Below are 20877 nucleotides of genomic sequence, written 5' to 3' on the forward strand. Positions count from 1 at the left end.
CACCAATAGTGCCGGCAGTGTCTGTGGGAGCTCCCCGCTTACCACCGCCATGCTCCTGCCACCGTCGTTCATGGGCTAAAGATCTGGAGTGATGGCTTGATATTAGAAGGTGGATAAGGGAGAAGGTCTGCTGATGCCCTTAAATGTTTCTTGACTGTCCCATTTTCTAATTCTGATGTGCATGTTAAACACAATTCTAAATATTCTAAATATCCAGATGGTAAAATATTTAAATATATCCATTCAGTTGCTGGAAATTAAAATGTCATAAAAATAGTGTTTGATATCAAATTAGGGTTATTTTAATTTTTTTTTTTAAACCTACCATTTGATGTCAACTTTTCATGTCACAAGGTTGAAATAATTTCCATGAGAAGAAAGTCTGGCTTCAAACAACAGCATTTTCTTAAGAGCCCCAGTGTAGATCAGCCTCATTTTCGAAGTCCAAGTATTTGTAATGGTAGGCCCTGTGCTGTGTTCCCATACAGCTGGTCTCTTGGCTGGTAGGAAGGTAGATCCTAAGACCGAGGTAGGCAAAATGCGACCCGTGGGGCCCCCTAAAAATTTTAGAAAATTAATATTTATCTGCCCTGAGCTGCCTGTTATGTGGCCCTTGATGGCTTGCTAAAACTCAGTAAGGAGCCCTCTGCCCAAAATAATTGCCCGCCCCTGTCCTAAAACAACTGTTACAAGGCCTGCCTAACAAACCTTATAGCCTTTTCCAACCAGGTAACACACTGCCTTGACACTGGAGCTGAGGCAGATGTCATCTACCTGGACTTTAAGAAGGCCTTTGATATAGTTTCACATCCTATTCTAATAAGGAAGCTAGCAGGCTGCGGAGTGGACGCTTACACAGTCAGGTGGGCAGCCAGCTGGCTTAGGGACCGCACTCAAAGAGTGGTGGTGGATGGGTCTCAACCTGGAAGGAGGTGGGCAGGGGTGTCCTGTGGGGTTCAGTCCTTGGACTGGTGTTGTTTAATATCTTCATCAGTGATTTGGACGAGGGTGTGGACAGCAACCTGTCCAAGTTCTCAGAAGACACCACGTTATGAGTCAAAGCTAATACACTGGAGGGCAGGGAGTGGATACAGGCAGATCTGGACAGGTTGGAACAATGGGCAGAAGGAAACAGGACGCAATTCAACAAAGACAAATGCAAGGTACTCCACCTAGGGAGGAGGAATCCCCTGCACACCTATAGGTTGGGGGATGACCTCCTCCACAGCTCAGCAGCTGAAAGGGATCTTGGAGTTATAGTTGACTCCAAGATGAACATGAGCTGGCAGTGTAACGAAGCCATCAACAAAGCCAATCACACCTTGTCGTGCATTAGCAGGTGCATGACCAACAGATCAAGGGAGGTGATGCTCCCCCTCTATGTGGCAGTGGTCAGGCCACAGTGGCAGTACTGTGTCCAGTTCTGGGCGTCGCACTTCAAGAGGTATGCAGAGAATCTGGAGAGGGTACAGAGGAGGACCACTTGTATGATTAGTGGCCTCCGTGCAAAACCCGATGAGGGGAGGCTGAGGGATCTGGATCTCTTCAGCCTTCACAAGAGACATCTGAGGGGAGACCTTGTAGCTGCCTATAAGTTTATCAAGGGAGGACAGCGGAGAGTTGGAGATGTGCTATTTACCAGGGCACCCCTAGGAGTAACTAGGAACAATGGGTACAGAGTAGATTCAGGTAGACATTAGGAAGACATTTTTCACAGTAAGGGTGGCCAGAATTTGGAACAGACTGCCAAGAGAGATGGTACTATCACCTAACTTGGAGGTCTTCAATAGAGGCTTGATAGACACCTGGCTGGGGTCGTCTGACCTCGATCCTTTTCCTGCCTGAGGCAGGGGGTCGGACATGATGATCCTTCGGGGTCCCTTCTGACTCTACAAAATATGAATCTATGAAAGGCAGTGTTCTCTGAATAACAGAACTGTACTCTGAATATTTGGCTTTACCTGGCTATATCAATTAATATTTATTCAGTATTTCTTAAACTGTTGTGCTAAAATTCTGTTTGATGCCATTCCAAAATGCTTATAAGAAAAATTAAGTAGTGATTCACTCTATGTGTATTGATTTAAAATTACTATGGACAATTTCAATTTGTTTTATGAGCTTTTGAATTTGCTAGTGATCTAGATCCTGAGACAATGTAATAGGGGCTGAAACCCCAATTGCAATTTTGTTACTTTTTCCAGTTCATACTGTACCAGGCATCTCTGTGACATCTGAGTTTGTCTCTGCCTCTTTTAACTTCTAAAATTGGATTACTGACATTACCTCCTGAGAACATAAAGTCATATGAGCGTAAGGACACAAATTACTTTTTGTATTGATGTAAGTCATTTACAAATGATTTCCATCAATACTTTGATGTGCCAAAACAAGTGAAATTTCTCAATGCCCTCTTTAGGAGATGGACAATAATAATACTGTTCTTTTCTTTCAACATCATTCAGGAAGCAGAAACAAAACACCTACATAATGGCTTGTGATCTGAGGGAAAAGGTATAGCAAAATCAATGTGGCTGTAATCTGGGCTCAGTTGCAATGGCTTGGTAATTTAGTAAAACAGATATCCCTGTTATATTTCCTCATGAGCAAAGAGAGCAGAGTAGGCATATGGTGAAATTATTTTGATTATGGATTAAAAGGCACAAGTGACAAAGAGTAGCCAAATGCAGTCTCAGGGCATGTCCAGATGAGAATGCACCTGCATTAACCTGGGGACAAATAGCAGCAGCACATAGTTGTGCCGCTGCTACTTCTTCCTGGGGAATGTCCCTGCACACATGCTCTGGTGCCTGGCAAGTTGCCCTGGGTAGGGTAAGGGAGGCTGGGGCCAACACCTGGCACTGCCCCCAGCAGCATTACCTGGGTTCCTGTGGGTTTCCTGAGGCAGCAGCAGCATCAATCTGGGTGCTCAGAGCCGAGCTGGCAGCCAAAGCATGGCTCTGACTGGCCAGGCTCCCTTTCTGGCAGGGCATGCTGCTGCTGTGTGTGCCACACTGCTTTTTTTCAGCAGCATTTTTTTTTGACACCCAGGATTGCCTGGTGTCAAAAAAATCCAGAGCTCTCCCAGACCTGATTGAAGACTGCAAACTGTCAAGTCTGGAAGACTTCGGGGCGGAGCCCTGGAGCATATGAAAGGAGCTGTGTGCCCAGCACAAGGGGAGATGCAGCGAGGGGCTGGAGAAGAGCGGGGCCAAGAAAAGCTGGGGACCTCTCCCTTAGTGGGCAATAGGCCCAAGGCTCCTGAAGCTGCCCCTGGAGGAGCAGCCTTGGGAGCAGTGTGAGACCGCCCGGGCTGTTGACGGCGCACAGGGGCTGTGCATGGAGATCTGGCCCTGGGAGCAGTGTGAGACTGCTCGGGCCCATCACGGTGTACAGTTCAGTGCACAGAGCCCAGGCTTTGGGAGCTGCAAGCGGCGGCTTGAGCCTGCAACCCCGGCAGGGCCTTGGGGGCCACAGTGAGACAGTTCAGGCCCCATCTCCCAGTAAGCAGCCAGGTCCCACAGTGTGCAGGGCAGCGCATGGGCCTGAGCCTTGGGAGCCAGGGAGCAGCGGAGGCTGCTTAAGTTAAACACCCAGCGTGAGGACAGCTGGCTGGAGCCTGAAGGGCCCAGCCTGTGCCCTCGGCGCCGAGCCAGGGCATGGGGAAAAGCAGTGCAGGAGAGGCCTGGAGAGAGGCTCCAGCAGAGGAGACCCCATTGAGCTGCGCCCTGACCACCGCCACCTGAGGGAGTGTGAGTCATTGGGCCCTTGGGACCCACAGGGGAAAGACATTTGAGGTGGGTAAACTCAGAGATGGGGTGGGTGAGCAGCCCCCAGCCTAGTCAAGGCCCTAAGAGAAGGAGCCCCTGATGCTTCTTGGACACCCCGCCACAAGGGACCCCACTGGAAGGAGGACTATCTCTTGCCATGGGTCAGGGACTATATTAAGGAATAGATGATACTAAGATTATTCATGTTTGCACCTTATATTTTGTAATTGAAATGTTGTATTGTGATGTTGTAAATAGTATTATTTAGGGTTTGACCTTAGTTATTGGTTAGTGTTCACTGTGTAAATATATGTATATGATATTTAGTTTGATGTTTATGTATATTATAACTTAATAAATTGTATATAGTTAAGAACTTTGGGCTTGGGCTAACTCTATAGACAAAAGAGGGATCTGCTTGAAATTCTGGCATCCCTCTCACAGCACCCCATCCTGCCTACCCATCCCCTCCAATTGAGAATAGGGCACACCCTTGGGTGTACTCAGGTTACGAGTAAATATAGGAATTAGTTGGACACGGAGGGCAAGATTTTTAGACATGGAAAAAAACCTATAAAAGGGCTATATGTTTTGCTCTCAAGTTTTGGCCTTCAGACAAATCAAAAGACTCAAAGGGAAGCCATCAGCTGTCACTTAATTTTTCACTCACCTTTGAGATGTATAGAAAGGGAAAGAAATGCTCTTTCAACCAAATTACTTTAGAATGCAACCTGTAGAAATATTCAGTTTTGACTTTCTGCTTCATTTAACATAGGTTCCTATCCTGCATCACTTGAACCCTGCAAGTGGGGCTTTTGTAATTCACTTTCAGCACAATTTAAAAGAACAAGTTTTAAATCTTGTATTCTTTTCTCTGATTTTTCTGGCCTTGACTAGGTCAATAAGACTGAAAACATTGAGCATCATCTAAAGATTATGATGGACTTCAGCTGAGTCCAAAGCTCTTTTTTAAAGCAAATGCTCCCTGCTGGCTGGGACTTTTCCTCCAAAGTGCTTTGATTATGATGAATGTCTGGTAAATGTATGTCAAAGGGTCAAGGAAAGAAATAAAGAAAATAATAGTCCTGTAATCACCTATACCAGCCATTCAGACTGGTATAGCTGCATTTGGATTCCTTATTCCAGCTAGGTTGCTGAATGGCTGAAGTCCATGAGTCCATTCTCATGTATCATTTATTCATGTTAGCATCAACAATATTCAAGCCATTTTTCAGACGTTAAAGAAGGAATATAGAGTATTAGACTAAAAACTGTGTATTGAGTCCAAATTACAGGAGTATGAGAGGCTTAAATACAGTTCTGCTCGAAAAGCAACTGCAGAAAAGGCACCATGGAACTCCTTGTTCAGTCTTTTTATCCCCAGGCTTATAAAAACATACACACTTGTTTAATTTTATGTAGGTGTGAATAAAGCCATTAAATTTAATCATACAACTTGCAGCCTGTGAACTTAAGTATCTGCATTAATATTTGAGATACTTCCATCTCAAATGTGCTTGTTTTGCAAGAAAAAAACCGTTGTCTACTCATAAGCTTTGAAGACTCCCCCTGGACTCTGAGAGAGAGTGTAAAGTTGACTCTGTTCCCTCTATGACTGGCAATAAAAATGCTGCAGGCCAAATTAGGCCCTTAGTTACAGCTGTGCAGTCCCCACTGCCTTCAGCTTGTGGGTCCAGGGGTAGCTGATTAGCAAGTAATTTTGTTTGTGGTTTCCAAGAAGAGAAATTAGACTCCAACTCCTTTTGTGCTGACTCTGCAAAGTTAACGAGAGTAAAAAAAAATATAAAGGAAAAAGAAGAAAAATGTGTTTTAGTTGTTATATAACTAACTATGAAAATAGTTTCTAATGAAGTCTCAGTGGAATTATAATAGGCTTTCCGTGCTCCAACTTAATTGCATGTCCCTAAAGAGATCATTTTAGTTTTTTACATCTTCTCCTCTGATTTTCTTTTTGCTAGTAAGATTATCTCTGTCTCTGTAGTATTGGCTGTTAGTAGAGGGTATTCCAGAAGTCCTATGGTTCATGCTCTAAAACTGCGCTAAGCAGCTGGATTTTTACCATAAGCAGCACTTAAAGCGTGGTTTTATTATTTCAACAAATCTGTCTCTTGTTCATATGCAGAATTTTATCTGCTGATAAAATATGCAATTTTTGTACTTGATAAAGAACGTATAGATTCATAGATGCTAGGGTTGGAAGGGACCTCAACAGATCATTGATTCTGACCCCCTGCCTATACTAGAGTGCTTACCTCCTTGCAGAAAGGCCAGGCAGTGGTGTGGGGATCAGCCAGGCAGGGACAAATCTGAGCATCATCTTATCTTATAGTCTCGCACCTTACTTACCTACGCACACTTTGTGGAACCCTTCAAAGGGTCTGGTGGCACCCCAAGTTGCCCTGGCACCCTGGTTGGGAATCACTGTTCTGTTATGTGGGTTTGTTCCATCTCCTTTATGTGACATCTAGACTTTTTACCAAAACATTATTTTATTTGCTCATTGGTTGCTTAGAAAATGGGAGTTACAATGTTGACCAAATTCTGCTTGTGAGTTCTCTGGAATTTGACAGAAATATCTGAGAGCAGAATTGATTCTAGGCTGATGCTTTTCATTTGATAGCTTCTCTTCCCTCTCCCTCAGTGTGGTACAAAAAAGTGAACATTTATCATTAGGTAGGATTTCATTTTGTAAGCATTTAAAAAACAAACAAACAAACATCCAGACTATAGCCAGGGTAGGCTGAGGGTACTCTAAGCACTTTGCCTCACCTGTTCAAGCTTGGACCACTGTGCATAAAGGAATTAAAAGGTCACAGCCTAAGAGAAAGCAAGCTGAGCAGAGCATGATTGTCTAGCCGGGTAATTAGGACACTTGGCGAGGAAGGGGAAATCCAATCCCTGCTTAGTGGTCTACTCCTGTTTTAGCATTAAAGAGTTTTGGATTAAACATTTAAATTACGTTAGGAGGAGGACTGGAACTTGATTCCCTCTTCCCAAGTATGCCCTCATCACTGGGCTGGCGGACCCTACACACCCACACCCGCACCCACACCCAGTGGGTTGACAGTGTCCCTACTGTTTAACAATGAGTTGGGCGATAAGAACATTCTCCTGGGAGGATGCATTTGAAGCCCTTCAGCTTAGTGGGGGAGAGACGCTAGGTCTTTGACTTTCAGGGCAATGCTACAAACTGATAGTGATGTAAGGATGTCTGGGTGAAAAGAAATTTGGATTCTCTTGGCCTAACCAAATGTGTTAAGTTTTTTTCTTGTCTTTTGCCTTGATGCAAGTTATTTGTTCAGACACTATTTGTTCAGAGACTGGAGATATGGTGGTGTTGCTTCAGGGCCCCAGTCCTACAGCATTTACAGGATTAAGACCTACATTAGATCTATGTCTCCACAATCCTATGGTTTTGCAAAGTGTTATGTTAAACACCTTTGGCATGAGAAGACAAGGTTCCTTGTCTGCCTATGTCCTTAGACCAATATGGCAACAACCTACACCCCTTTGGCATGAGAATACATTTGGCAAGTTGCCCATCTCAAGGGAGTGTTGCTCATTTTACATTAAAAACTGCTTTAAAAGTAGAGGCCGAGATAAAATGGAGAGCGAAAGCCCAATAAAGTGACCCTCTGAAATTCACAGTTGTACTAATAATGAATACTATGCCTACTATTTCACTCTCTGCAGCACCCAAAATTGTCTGCCAATATAAAACTACAGCTGGATGAATCTGTCAGGCAGGACATCTACATGTGCTTTATTAAACTGAACCTGGTCACTGAAGTCAGTTTGAAGGACATGGCATCACAATGCTTTTGACACATGCTTATTTATGTATCTCCCTAGAAGCAAACTGCTAGAATCCAGTATAGCACATTTCAGGTGCTATTTCAGTTCTTTTCTCCCCACCAGAACTGAATAATCAACAAGGTCATCTTTCATGAAGGGCAGAAGGGAAGAGAACTGTAGTTTTAGTGTCCAGTGGCCCTAGAGACAGGTGAAATAAAAACAGTTTAAATATTAATATAATATTGCAGTTCAGGGAGAATGTATCTGAAACTGAATCAAAACCAGTCTCTCAACGGATGCTTGAATCGATTCTCCAGCAGCAGCAAGTCCAGGTGAAAGAGGTGACAACATGGATCCCTATAGGACCTGCTGCAGCGGTCTGTGGACACTGGATGCAGGAGACCAGGGTTTACTTTGGGGCAGTGCAGTAGTTAGGAAATGGGAAGAGGAGGGAGAGTCACTGTTACTTATCTCAGAGAGGATGCTGTGGTGAGAGACTTGCCTTTTTACCGCTTAGCATCTTCTTCTGACCTCTGAACAACTTATTGCAAGACCAGCTGCAGGCATAGACAACTTAACAATTCAGTGGGGCAGTGGCTCTCCAGCTTCTTATTTCTGTAGACAGTTTCAAGAAAGCAATGTTGTCATGGATCCACCCCAGGTCCAGAACCCGGCTTCCAGTTTGTTCATTCCCAATTCATGTCATTTTGTGGAAATGGCAAGAAAGTCTTTTCAGGCTTCTTTACTGTCTGAGCCCCCAAGGCCTGGAATAGAGTCCCCCCAGAGGTGGTGCAAGCACCTACTCTGGATTCCTTTAAGAAACATTTGGACGTTTATCTTCCTGGGATCCTTTGACCCTAGCTGACTTCCTGCCCCTGGGGCAGGGGGCTGGACCCAATGATCTTCTGAGGTCCCTTCCAGCCCTAATGTCTATGAGTCTTTTTATTTTAAGTTGTGGCATACTATTTCAAGCAGCTCCCAGTGACCTGTAACACTACTATGAGGTCATTGCTTCTAGTCCTGCCTCCTCTGACCACAGTTATATCATAGACCATAGTCTATTGCCATCCTCTTTATAATCACCATTCAGGTATTTGAAGACTATCAAAACCATTCCTCTTCCCCCCTCCCCCTCCCCCTCCCTGCTCACTCCATCCATCAAGCTTCTCTTCTCCAGACTAAATAGTCCTAGTTCTTTTAGCCTTTCCTCATAAGTCATGTGTCCCAAGCTTCTAATCATGTTTGTTGTTGCTTTTCTCTAGACTCTTTCCAATCTGTCTGTATCTCTCCTGAAATGTGGGACTCAAAACTGGACACAGTGCTCTAGGTAAGGCAATAGGAGCCTTGAACTGCAGCAGAGGAGATTTTAGGTTGGAGGTTAGGAAGAACTTTCTCACTATGGTCAGGCATTGGAACTAGTGCCATAGCAAGAGCGGGTAAGCGGGGTGACTGCAGTGGGTGCTGAAATGAAGGGGTGCCAACAGGTGCTGCCCAACCCGGGTGGAGCGCAGGGATGGGGGAAGGGCAGCTTCTACTGCTAAGTGCACTCCCGGGCAAGCAGAGCGAGGGATGTGTTCCCCCCACCGGATCTGTATGCAGGGCGAGGGCAGGCTGTCACTGAGGGCTTGCCCCAAGCACCAAACTTCATTCCTATGGCAGTGATTGGAACAGACTACCTAGAGAGGCTGTGGCTCTTCATCCCTGGAAATTTTCAGGAGCAGGTTAGACAGATGCTTCACTGGGATGATCCTGTCTTCAGAGCAGGGGGCTAAACTACATGATCTTATGAGGTCCCTTCCAGACCTGCTTTGCTTTGATCTTACTGTGCTTTGCTCAGTAGGCCCCTAATCCTATGAGCAACTTCTAGGCACTATTCCAATATAATAAATTAAAAACTTAACCTTAACTATCCTGGCTTTTTGCTTTCTTAAAAAAATATGCCTTCCTAAATTCCCCAAGTAGTTTCAATTAGCAACAGTATTCTCCACTTCCTGTCCCTTTGCTTTTTGCACTGTGCAATGTTGAGTGTTTCATTGAGTCAACAAAGTCCTCTGTGTCCCTTAACTATCACATAGAAATTAGTAGACTACATTAGATCTTTTTTTTTTGTGAAAAAAATCTGAGATTAAAATGACTGTAAGTGCAAAGCATGGTGTTTCTCATTTGAAATTTGTTCCTTTGTCCAGCCTTTGGGGACATATTCAAGAGTTCTATGCTATGTGCACTATGTTATTTAAATTGCAAGACATACAGGAAAATGCTGATATTTTTAAATTTAAATAAAAATCCATCATATAGCAGATAGACATTAGACTTGATACTTACAAATTGCATTATAAGTTAGTGTCATAATAGTCTTAAATAATATTGCAGTATTATACTGTAAACTTAGAGTTAAACTTCAATTTTACTTATCAAAGATTTATTTTAGAGCACTGATTTACAAGCCTGGAGGAAAAAAAGTTTTCTAGACAAAGCATCAAATCAAGGTTTCTGAAGGAAATTAGGGAAGTACATGGGAGTCTAAATACATATTGCAGGTTGTTTTGTAAACTTGTAATGAAAGTACTTTGAACCAAATGTAATTAATTTTCACTGGGCTCTTGACCAGGACTTTGAAATGCTGAAAATAATAACAGTCCTTTATAGACTATTTCCAAGATTTTTACGCTGGAACAGGTCATGCTGAACTATTGTACTTCAGAAACTTGATCTCAGAGGCAAAAACTATTATAGTTTTTATGCCACAAACTTCCTCTTATGACAAAAACTTCTTCCTCAAGTATCTCACCGCTCTGACTTCATTGTCATAGTTGTCAAATGGGGTCAATACTAATTGACAGGAGTGGATTATTCAGCTGCATGTAGAGCAGTTTTAACTCTCAAAAACACCACTGGTGCTGAACCTCTGGCCCACAGAGTCAGGTCATCTGACAGATGAAGCTCCCTAAGAGTCCAGAAATTTGGTGGCAAGAGGAGCTTTGGCAGTGTTAACTACTGTGACAGATACTAAAGCTGCAGAAATTTGTGCTGCTGCTATTCTTCTGCCACCAAATTTTCAGCCCCATGAAGAGACCCATGGGCCCTGAGGGCCAGATTGTAGGGTTGGGCCACTGCCGGATTTAACATGCTCATGTGTTAAAACAGTGGTTTTCAACCTGTGGTCCGTGGAACCCGGGAGGCCTCAGGCTGTCTAAGGGTTCTGTAAAAGATGACTGACCAGTCAAAAGTATGTGAATACCCACACTTACAATTCAAAGGGGTCCGCACCTCCATTCAAAATGTTTAAGGACTTGCAAATGAAAAAATGTTGAAAACCACTGTATTAGAGGTTAGTAATTCCAGCCAACAAATATGTTGATTTGTCCTTATAATTCTTTATCTTAGTGTAGCATTTGAAAAAAAGTCTCATAATGTCTTATTCATGGCAGAGACTATAAAAGTTCCTCCTCTGATCTGTAAGGACCTGTTTTCTCATACAAACCCTTTCTCCTATGGGTAGAAATAGATATTGCATATGTGTCACTATAAAAAAAAAATAGCAGCACAAAGGCCAAGCAAAAAGACATCCATACCCCTTGTTGTACCACAAATGCCCAAGATTGTGGCTATGACAATAGATAGTATACATTTGTGCTTTTTTGCAGTGGATGTTTGTTTGCTTTATGGTAGGAGAGTGCAGGCAACCTGGAGCTGCATATGCTCTCTAACTGCCAGGAGCAGGCACTTCTGGGGCTTCAGAGGCCCAAGCCTCTATTCTCTGGGAATAGGAATTCCCAGGGCACACAATATTGGGCTTCTGAAGCCTCAGGAGGTGCCTGTCTGGCTTTCTCCTTTTGCACAGGCACAAGTTGGGGCACCCAGGGAATCCCCTGCCAGGGGATTCCCAGGGCACATCTCTGAAAGCAGGAACCTGGGATTCAATTTGCTGTTGTCCTGTAAGGATCAGACTCCTAAAGCCCCAGATGTGGTAGGAGCCTGACCCTGTGGGACAAGAGGTAATGTCTGTGTCACCCAGTGAAGCAGATCAACTGTGCCCCAACACATCCCAGCTGACCCACTTCATTTGGCAATGTCTGCTTATAGCCTCAGTTGCAGTTACCATAACATCTGTTTTGCCGTGCATGTTGGGAAGGAGATGCACCCTTTGCTACTCAAAGTGGTTTGCCCTGCTAGGAACCTGTGGTACTTATATTCACTGCATCTCCTCCCCTCCCTGCTCCTCTCTCTGTCTCTCCCTGTCCTTACAGGATAAGGTCAGTTTGCCATGGCTGTCAGTGAGGATAATTCCCTTCTGTGTGGTTTACATCTATAGTTGGGACATGGACCAGAGTGGGACTTGCCAGTCTGTAGTGGCATTTTGCTCCTTCTTCAATCACAGTGCCTCTTTATCACATAGTTCTATGTATCACATTGTTGTATTTTACTGAGAGCTGCATAAATGTATCAATAACTTTTAATTCAGAAACATACAGCTAACCTGGAGATCTCATGCATTCTTCCCAAGGTTAGAGCTGTAAATTGGTGTTCTGGTCAGTTTCTAGTTAGTTGATTATACTTTGCTTACTACATTCCTCCTGCTGTGCAAGACAGGTATAGTTTTCCATGTTCTTCTGTTATGTTGCTGGGCACTGTTAAACAGTAACCATGTTCCTCCCTAGAGGTGGCTATATTCCAGTAGTGAGCTACAAGGCCCTCTATAAATATATGTTGACTGAGGGTGATGCAAATACATCCAAATGTAAGCAATATCCACTCCTTTACTTTATCAATTTCTCCTTGCTTCTCACTCCTTCCCATATCCACTGTCTTTCTGTCTTTTAAGGACTGCAAGCCATGATGCTCATGCCCTGCCCTTTATGGATGACTCCATAATAGGATACAGTTGAGGGTTTTACTATTCTTATTTATTTGATTTATATGCCACCCTTCTCAGCAAAGGCTCATGAAGGCTTACAGTAGGAAAACAGAATAACTTATAAAGCAAGAGAGCAACAAGAGAACAAAACAACTTAAAGGGAACTAGAATAACAACATAAAACAGAGACCCCCTGCCCCCCTAAACATTATCTTGGCTTAGCTTTGCTTGCTAACCCTGTGCTGAAAATAGGAAGGTCTTACAGCACTTCAGGCTCAGGCTCTGAAAGGCCTCAAGAGGAAATGAGTTTCAGAGCTAAGGAGCAACTGCTGAGAATGACCTCCCATGCCTTTTTGATAAGCAGTTGGCTTATTGAGGGTACTTGCAGGATTGTTGTGTGCCAACAAATTGACCAGAGAATTATTTTTCTAGCTGACTCTTCAGTCCCATTAAATCTGGCTGAATCAAGAAACCAGAATTGCCTCCCAAAAGATGATTTGGCTATGTTAGCATTATTTTAATGAGTCCCTTGTAGATACCTTGCTTTTGGGGCTGCTACCTAAAAAATTCAGAAAGAGATGAGAGAACTTGCAGTGGGCAGAGTACAAACTCAAGCAATATTGGGATGCAGATTTGGCAGGTGGGTTGTATTTTAGATCTACATGTTGGCTATAGATAAATTGAATGAGGAATAGGTGTGAGTGCTTGTGAAAGTAGTAACACTGATAAGGAGGCTTAAGGAGAGTTTTTTTACCAGTTCCCATGCTGGAATTTTTATTGAAGCAATGAGAACAACTGAGATCATTGTTCTTTTTAACATACTTTTTTTAGATTTCTTATTCCCAAAAAAGTTTGAGATGACAGGAATGCTTGGGTGTGGCTGGCAGGGACCTCAGGATCCTGTTCAAGGCAGGATCATCCCTGTCTAAACCACTGCAGTCAAGTGTTTGTCTAACCTGCTTCCAAAGATGGAAATTCCTCTTCCTCTCTAGTGTTCCACTGCTCAACCACCATCAGAGTTAGAAAGTTAAGAGATGTAGAAAATATTGGAAACACTTTGGCTTGGCCTGTCTTCTTTTGCTGTAGAGTCTTCCCATCAACTTTGGGAAATAAAGATATGGACATCCTTCAAAAGTCTCTCTAAGTGGCCAAGCTGATGAAAGCCTTTCTGGTATTTCTAATGCGTTTTATATGCATGTAATGCAGCAACTTTGAATGCACCATGTTGATCATTTTCAGAATTTCAGGGAATGTTCTAGGCATCAATAGCCAGAACCCTATTGTTGTTTGGTGGGAAGGGGGGAAATACAGGATATGTGGATTCTTTGCCATTGCTTTAACAGAGCTTCAAACACCTGTGCAGTTGTCTGTGAACCAAATTGGCTTTTGGCACCCATTAAGAGTTTCCATGAAAATCCCCGGGGGGAACTCCTGGGTGACCTCAGCATAAGATATAGAAGCACACAGCAACTACAGCTTTGCAAAGAAGAAATGCAGACTAATTTGAAAGTGTGGGGAATGGCAGTACACAGAAGCACAGGTGTGAGTGGCAGACTGGAATGGAGAAGGATGATGTTACTACAGAGAACCTGGCAGGAGACACTAGGGGCTGCAGAGTCCCTGAAACAGAGTGGATGGAGCAGCACCATACAGAGCCTATAGGGAGGAGGAGGAATGCAGGGAGTCCACAACGTGGAAAATATTGAGGGCAAGGGAGGGGTGGCAGAGTCAACAAGCATGCAACCATCTAGTTGGCTCAGTTGATCAACGTCCAACTCACCACAGTGACCTTCTATTGCCAGAGAGAACATCCTTGTGGCCCTTAGAAAGGCAATCCAGATGAAGTGACCCATCACACTGTTGCTAATGGGGACCTGACCATTGCCTAGTCCCTGAGAAGGGTCTTTGCATCTGAGTCATCAGTACAATGTTGTATTGAACCATGAAGTGCTCCTGTTTAGGAATATGCAGCTCCAGCAGTCATTCTTTGTTTGCTGGACAGGATTTCAGCTCTTCCTTTTCTTTGGCCCACAGTAAAAGCTTCAGAAATCAGACATATTTCTAAGTTGCACCAATAGTGATCATAAAGCACAATTTATAGCAATAAGACTGACCAACCACAGAAAAAGACTAACAAGGGAAACTGGATTCTGCACAGATTGAATGAATGCCTTTTTGGGAAATTACACTGTAGTCAAACAGGTTATAGGGCTCAATATGGAGGTAAATAAGCAAAAGTCTGAAGTCTGTATTATAAAGGAGGACAGATTAGTTGATCTGGTGGTCTCTTCTGAACAAAATCAGTTAAATGCAAGATTAAGGGCAATTGTAGAAGCTGTAGCATAGACTGTGCTTGAGGGGAGGCGTTTACCATGTCTTGCCCGAGTTCCTTTTTAGGTATGTTTAGTCAAAAAGATCCCGAGAACATCAGTAATAAAATAGCCTGGAGACGAGCACTAAAACTTCACTTTGTTCCAGGTCAGCTGTCTTGGCAAGTCAGGAGCAAACCCTAGCTGTGCTATATGACAAAAATGAGGCAAACAGCAGAGTTGGGAACATTTTTAAATTATTCACACTGACCTTTTACTGCCTCATTTGTTTCACAAACAAGGATCCAAACTAATGTGAACCAGTTTTTTAAAATTAATGGGAATGAGAGCAGGGGTACATTTACCGCATGCACTAAAAACTGTAGGTCTAGGATTAACTTGGCTACTGACAAGTCTGGAAACGAAGCTTAAACAGAGTCAACTGGAAAATTAGATGCCTCCTTGAATAAAAGCTGAGTTCTCGCTGCTCTAATCTTAAAACAGACTTGGCAAAAATGATTTCATGGTGCTGGCTCATTGACTCCAAATTAAACTGTCATACTAAGGGAAGGTGGTCACTACGGTCTGTAGAGGCAACTTAACAACATGCTTATACTGGTGTAATTGGCATTATAGTGCTGAGTGTACTTTAAAATAGCAGGCAGGTGCTGCAAACCGTTAAAGGAGGGTTAATTTCATACAATCTGATGCAGACTTCACTCTTAAGGAATCAGGAGTAAAATTCTATTAGTGTAAGTTCTGTTCTGGTATGTTTCATTTGTCTGTGTCCATCCTAGTGCAGTTTGTTCCCAGACAGAAGGCAGGAGGAAAATATGTTTTACAAATACAAAGCTATTGCCGGCTTATTTTTTCGGAGGGAAATACTCCTATTTCTTGGAGTCCTACTGCTTTCTGCCCTGCCTACTATTCTCTTCCTCCCCCAGCTACTTTCTCCAAAAGGCCATGAAAGTAGCTGGACTCTTCCTAATAAGTGACACCTGCTTGAGATGGAAAATAACAAACTGCTTTCAGTAGCACACAGTTGGAGTACTGTGTCCAGTACTGGGCACCGCACTTCAAAAGGGATGTGGCCAGCCTGGAGAGGGTTCAGAGGAGGGCCACCCACTTGGTGTGAGAGGGCAGCAGGACAGGCCCTACGAGGAAAGACTGAAGGACCTGAACCTGTTCAGCAAGAGGAGGCTGAGGGGGGACCTGGTGGCTGCCTACAAGCTCATCACAGGGGATCAACAGCAAATAGGTAGAGCTCTTTTCTCCCCAGCACCACCTGGGGTGATGAGGAACAGTGGTCATAAGCTGATGGAGGATAGGTTTAGGTTAGAGATCAAAAGGCAATATTTTACAGTTAGGGTGGCCAAAATCTGGAACCAACTTCCCAGGGAGGTGGTCCTCGCCCCTACCTTGGGCAAATTCAAGAGGAGGTTGGACGATCACCTGTCTGGGGTCTTGTGAACCCAGCATTCATTCCTGCCTGTGGCAGGGGGTCAGGCTAGATGATCTGTTCAGGTCCCTCCTGACCCTAGCTTCTATGTAACTATGAAGCACAGGGCTTGCTTTCTATGCAATATTCCCAGTGCTTGGTATCCTATCCTGTAACTTGATTGAACAGACACTAGCTACAATCTCTAATTAAATTCAAGTACACCAGTAGGTAAAGAGCTTTTAATATAGTTATTTCTAGGTGAAGAACCATGTGCAGATGAGCGAATAATCCTCTTTCTAAATAACTGATGGGCTTAGGGGTTACCAGTTGTATGAGGCAGCAAAGCGTGCAGGACTGTTCTCAAGAGACTAGATGAACAACTGTAAATTAGAGCAGGCAAACCCCTGAGAGAATTGTTAACAGAAACAGTTCTGGTAACATGGCGATGGGAGCATCCCAAGTTTCTAGAAAAATTGGTCCAAAGCAGGACATGTGGAACCTGCAGAAGGAAACAGACAACATGTGAAAGGTGCAGGGGAACAGGGGGGAGGTAACTTTATAACAGTGTAGAGTCCAAGACGGGACATGACTCCCCATAGCATCTATTTCCTTTGCATTTCTTAAGGGAGATGTCTCCTATGAACTGCCTCTGATAGCATGCCGTCTAAAAAAACCCAGCTACTGCATACACCCCTCAAAAAGAACCTTGTATCTGTTTCCTTATTATACCAACAGCAAAAGATAATTGGGCCACTTGGCATTCTTGTATGGCACATACAGTTAATAGAGTTTGAAGCTCTCCACTGTCCCTCCCAAGGAGCAGGACAGGGCAGCACAGCTTGTAATACTGGGGAAACTGGTGTAGTACAGCAGAGAAGCCCACAGCATCTATGCCTGTGCACAACATAGTGTTAGGAGTGCATGTCTGTGTGTATATATGTGTGTGTGTGTGTGTGTGTGTGTGTGTGTGTGTGTGTGTGTGTGTGTTGGGGGGGTGAAGAACCCCACTGCTTAGTTCAGTGGAGCACCTGCGTGCTCAGAATAGCAGGGAGGGCTGGTGGGCCTTGTGGTACACTTGTGCAGCCCTGCACAATGCCCCTGCTGGCTTGGCCTGCAAAGCATACCACCTCCAGTCACTACAAAGTTAAATAGTCTTCATTTTAGCACTGCTCAAAACACCTATAAAGCAGCTGCATAAACATTGCTGTAGTGGCTCAAATCAGAGCAGGGACATAAACTTAAATGTGTTACAATCTAACACGGGTAGGCAATTATTCGGAGCCGGGCCACATAAGGAGTTTTGACAAATGGTTCTGGGCCAAGCCAGCACTGCCCACCCCCAAATACAACTCACCAAAACTCATATGTGGGATGGGCCCATGGGTGGGCAGGGAGTGGTGCTCAGGATTGAGACAGGCAGCTGAGTTCAGGATCACAGGGTGGGGTTATGGGGCAGACCCTGCCCTGTGGGGGCCTGTAGGGCAGAGGGTATGCACGCATACACGTGTGTGTTGCTGTGGGGGAGGGAAGCTGCCTGGGTACCAGTCAGGGGTGAGGGGAGGGAGGAAGGGGCATGGGGCACATACAGCAGAGCTTGCCCGTGGCTGTCCTCGCAGTGCTCTGCATGGGGTTGAGCCCTGGCCACTCCCGTGCAGAGCAGACTGCACTATGCTCTGGCCTGCACCTGCCAGCCCAACCACAGCCAGTGTGCACAGCTTCCTGCAGGGCTGCTCCCAGTACGGCTGTAGTGCTGCTTTGCTCCCCTTGCCTCCAGCAGCGGCTCTTCTTGTTCCTACTGCATTACTCTAGGCCAAGAGGAAGCTTCAGTTAGGCTGCCCCAGTGCACGGGGCTCTGGCTCCAGTTCCTAGCTGCCTTCCAGCATTTGTTCAGAACAAGCAAAAGTTAAAATGCCTCCACCACCATTTTGAAGCTTGGGGCACTAAATACACATGATGCTACAGGTGCTTTAAGTTAGGGCAGCTCTCAGAGCTGCTCCAATTAAAGTACCTTCCCCCTCCACCCTGGAACACATGTAAAGACACCCTATGATTCTAATCAATGCAGACTGGCTACTTTGGTCCACTGGTAGCAGCTGTGTCAACTGCTATCAATTACTTGCCTTGATTCAGGTTAATCCCATGTCCATGCAGTTCTTAGTTCTTATAAAAACAGCCAACTAGCCAACATAACTGTTACGTGGCACCTCAAACCATTTTAATGTCAGTAAATACTAGTTACAGTTGGAAGGTTCTCTTGCCAGCTGCTTCCTAACCTAAAAATGACAATAAAGCACTGTAAATTAGTTTAAAATGCAAGAACCAAATTATAATGATTGTGGAAAATATTGCAGGCAATTAAAGAGGCACCACCTTAAATTTAGCCTTTAATTCCACAAACTTTACCCGTGATTCAGGTAAGTAAAAATCACATCTTTAGAGAAAGATGGGTGTCAATGACACAGTATAACTCAAAATGTACAAAAATTAGCACCCCAACTTTCAGTATAGAAGTTTGCATGTTCCTTATAACAAAAAGACAAAACATGTAAGGATCGACCATCCTGGTCTTCTCAAAGCATCACTGCACAATGCAAAAATACTTTGTCGTCTTCTTTTTGTGTCTCTACACATTTGTCCATTTTGTTACACATGCTTGCGGTGGTTTATTGTACTTTGCGAGATCTTTCATTGTACATGCGACTTCAAGCAGCAGGCATTGCAGCAGGTATCGCATAGTCCGAGGCTCTGTTCTGCAGTCACAGGTGGTTGAACCAATGGCATAGCCCCACTTCTTCATTAGTTCCTTGAAGCATCCAAGTCTGGTGCACAAGTGGTTGAGACCATCTTTGCCATGGTTTGTCAGCCCCTGGTGGTAAGAACTCAGCCACTGGAATATTCATTCCCCGTTCTGTCAGATTTTTTTTTTCCAGCCTCTCGTTCCACATCTGTAATAGTGTCTCCTTGATGTGGCATCAAGAAATTTGGTGCTGGTAAGGAAGCTCCTGAATGACTTCAGCCATTTGTATGCTGTGGGATGGTCGTTCAGTGGGTGTCTCACATCTTGTTTGTCTCAAATATTTTCAGTCAGCACCAGTAAATCTTCCACAAAATTAACTTTAGCTAAGCTAATTATTGTGAAATACGGAAGACATCCAATTTGCAGTAGCAGACTTCATGTATTTGTGGCCTTTGGGAGTCTCCTTGTGGCACCTGAGAGCTACCCTACCTCACTCTGCTATTCAACCACTGTAGGGCCCTGCCCTATGAAGTACTCAGTGGGAAGAAAGGAAAAAAAAAAGTCACCTTTCAAGTGCACCAAAGAGCAAAATGAGTTACTTTCCTCCTGCTACTGGTCCTAGATATATTACTGCCAGTGCAGGTAACTTGCTGCTGCTCACCACTGCACTAGAAAGGCATGTAAGAAGGGGAAAAAAAAAAATAAAAATAAAAAATAAAAAAAGCTGTTTATATCCAGTGATTTCCCAATACTGTAATGAACAGCAGATGGACTGAAAATGAAACCTCTCTTAGTACAGTCTTAGATAAGACTTAGCTGCATTTTTTCCAATGTATTTTTAAAGCCTGCATTTAAGTAGCCCAGGTAAGCACTATTATTTTGTACTAAATTACATAATAAGTAAACAAAGGTTAGTATCCTACTTTACTTTCCACCATGTTTTCACCTGTGGAAGTTCCATGAAGATGATCGCAAACAAGTCTTAACTATTTTGCCAACTTTAATCCTGGGAAGGACAAGTGTTAAACAATAAGAGGAAAAACTGAAGAATGACCTAATTAAAAAGCTCACTATATAAAAATGAAGTCAAGTGGTAATGATTTATGGTTCAAGTAGCATATTTATATATAGATTTATTATAATTATACACAACCATTGCCGTTGGCAATCTGCATTGCCATTCAAAAATAAACTAAAGTATTGTCAATTTGCACATGATCTGTCACTAAGAATGCCATTTACATACATACATAAACATTTTGCATACTTTAACACTGCTGTAAGTCTTCAAGTTTAAACACATTCCCTGTCCCATTGAGATGTGTTTAAAATATGTAAACAAAACCAGTATTCCAAATATGCAACATTCAATGACTATCACCTTGTAATAAACCACACTTAATTACACCTTTTGAGCTCTTAAATGTGGATAGCTGATATACTTAGGTCAAACTGAATTCTGAATTTAAAAATGCATTCTTTGCAATGAATCCTGCATAACACCATTTTATGCTTGATAAACCCAAAACCAAACTGAAGCAAGAGAAAAAAAAAATTTTCCGGTTTACATTGGGTAAAACTGACTTTAAACAAAAAACTCAAGCTTTAGAATAAGTGACTCATGAGGCAGTCTAATTCCTATTTAATCATCAGAAGTTATCCTAATTTGTTATTTTACTTGAAACTAAAGATGATTAGACACAAGTAAGAGGAAGGTTTGTGTTGTTTAATTGCTCGGTAAAAAAACATCAAATATTCTTCTAACTCAGTTGCTTTAAGTTATTGCCTCATGAGCCTAAAGGAAGACATTTATTTTGGAAAGGCATTGAAGATAACTTTAAAATTAAGTTCTTAATATTCAACATATTTCCACTATTTATAACAGGGTTTAATATTCTCATATTCTGTAAAGGTTTTTCCATTTTCAATTTTGAAGCATAACACTC

The sequence above is a fragment of the Alligator sinensis genome, unplaced genomic scaffold, assembly GCF_000455745.1.
Source record: "Alligator sinensis unplaced genomic scaffold, ASM45574v1 scaffold150_1, whole genome shotgun sequence".
Classification (NCBI taxonomy): Eukaryota; Metazoa; Chordata; order Crocodylia; family Alligatoridae; genus Alligator; species Alligator sinensis.